This window comes from Corapipo altera, unplaced genomic scaffold (assembly GCF_003945725.1).
Source record: "Corapipo altera isolate COAL_440 unplaced genomic scaffold, ASM394572v1 61305, whole genome shotgun sequence".
Taxonomy (NCBI): domain Eukaryota; kingdom Metazoa; phylum Chordata; class Aves; order Passeriformes; family Pipridae; genus Corapipo; species Corapipo altera.
Window position 1 is genome coordinate 8,313,407 of NW_020884909.1, and position 1,846 is coordinate 8,315,252.

Here is a 1,846-nt window from a genome sequence, read left to right on the forward strand (position 1 = left end):
GATTTCTGTGTGTTTTCCAGTCCCTTTTTATTCCTGGGATGATTTTAAAATGATGGCTTTAGCAATCAACTAAATTGCAGATGTTATTTTTGAGAGGAAATGATGCCAAATAAATGCAGAGAGAGAGCATGGAATCATCCTGGGATCCTGGAGTGGTTTGGGTTGGAAAGGATCTCAGGGATCATCTCCTTCCACCCCCTGCCACGGGCAGGGACACCTTCCAATAGACCGTCCAGCCTGGCCTTGGCCACTTCCAGGGATGGGGCAGCCACAGCTTCTCTGTGCCAGGCCACCTCCCCACCCTCCCAGGGAAGAATTTCTTCCTTATGTGCAATCTTTCCCTTTCTTCTCTGCAGGAAGTGGGCTGGGACAGGGGAATTGGCTCCCACGAGGCCAAGGGTCAGAGTGGGCTCTGCACAGGGGATGACTTCCATTTCCAAACAGGGAAGGGCACCTTTCTCCCCACCCCTGGCAAACTGGGACGGAGTAACATCTGCCTGCAGCTGGCTGGAGTTCCCGTTTGCTCTGGGCTTTCTGTTCACGGGCCGGGAATCATGGCCAGAGTCCTTCAAACCTGGGGAACAGTGGCCTTCACACCATCCCTGCAGCCTGTCCAGGACAGGCTGCTGCCCGTCGTCCCCTCATCCCAGGTGGATGTAGAAGTGATGGTGTTTAGGGAATGCTGATTGTATTTCCCTGACTTTAGCAACATGGTCATTGAAAAGAGAAAAATAACAAGTCTATGGAAATGCCCTGCACTTGGGAGCTTGCAGCGCTCTGGGTTAAATCTTGGCTCTCCAATGTTAAACTGTGGGCGAGGGGCGGTGGCCGAGCAGGGCCAGCGGCGGTGCCGGACCGGGCCGGCCCGGGGGTCCCTTCCCCGCGGGGTCGCAGCCGCGGGACCCGCCCCCGCCCCGCGCGGCCCCTCCCGGCGCGCCCCGCCCGTCGTTGGGGGCTGCGGCCGCTCCCGGCGCTGCCGAGGCTGCCGGGGAGGGACCGGCCTGTGCTGGGGGGTTTGTGTTCGAGGGCGGCACGGGGAGCGGCGCTGCGGGGCGGGACGGGCGGGAGGTGCCGGGTGACGGCGGGGAAGCCGCGACGGGGCCCGGGGGCCGCAGCTCTCTGGCTTCCCGACTCGCTTTGCAGACATTTGCCACCTTCAGAGGAGGCACAAATCCCCGCGGAGCTGAGCAAGGGGTGCGGGGAGTGCAGTAGGGTGCAGCGAGCTGGGGCGGGGCTGTGACCAGGGGAGGGTGTGCGCAGTCCCCCAAATCCGCATCCAAAACCAGCCCAAAAGAACCCCAGAGCCCAGAGCCAAACCCCGCGAAGCGGCGCGAGCGCCGGCCCCTCCCTCCTGCTCGCGCCGCCTCCTCTCCCGCGTGCCCGCCTGTGACTCCACCCGCCCTTCTCTCCCCTCCCATGCGGGACAGCCCCAGGTGTGGCCAGTGAGGATGACGAGGGGAGGGCGTGGGTGGTTGTCTGGGGCACTTCTTATAGGGAGCTTCTGCAGGGGAGCATTCGATCCCAGGCAGTCTCTCAAGCAGTGATGGTGAGAACATCTCGCAGGTCTGGGGGAAGCACCGGATGCACCTGGATTATCGCTCGAGGAAGGTGCCGAGGGATGAGCCCTGTTCCAGGAAGCAGCGCAGGAGAGGGGAGCAGCGCACGTGAAGAGGTGGGAGAGTATGGGGGTGCAGAGAAGATGCAGCTTGCACTTGAGGAAGACCTTGGAAGTTTCTTTTATTGATACGAACGTGCAAAGCAGAGAGTGAGGTGGAATATTAGCACTGTAGATGCTCGGGCAGGTGAGCCAGGACTTAGGGGAGGGAATCGATTTCCTGAGCACCTA

The 1,846-nt window shown here is 61.1% G+C and overlaps 1 long non-coding RNA gene across 1 annotated transcript in view; it reads left to right on the forward strand.

The window, feature by feature from the left end:
- Positions 1-749, forward strand: part of LOC113951717 — a 1,132-nt gene extending 383 nt beyond the window's left edge. The window contains exon 2 of the long non-coding RNA XR_003529254.1: positions 357-749. This is a non-coding gene — a long non-coding RNA (uncharacterized LOC113951717). The remainder of the gene's footprint in view (positions 1-356) is intronic.
- The last annotated feature ends 1,097 nt before the right edge of the window (positions 750-1,846 follow it).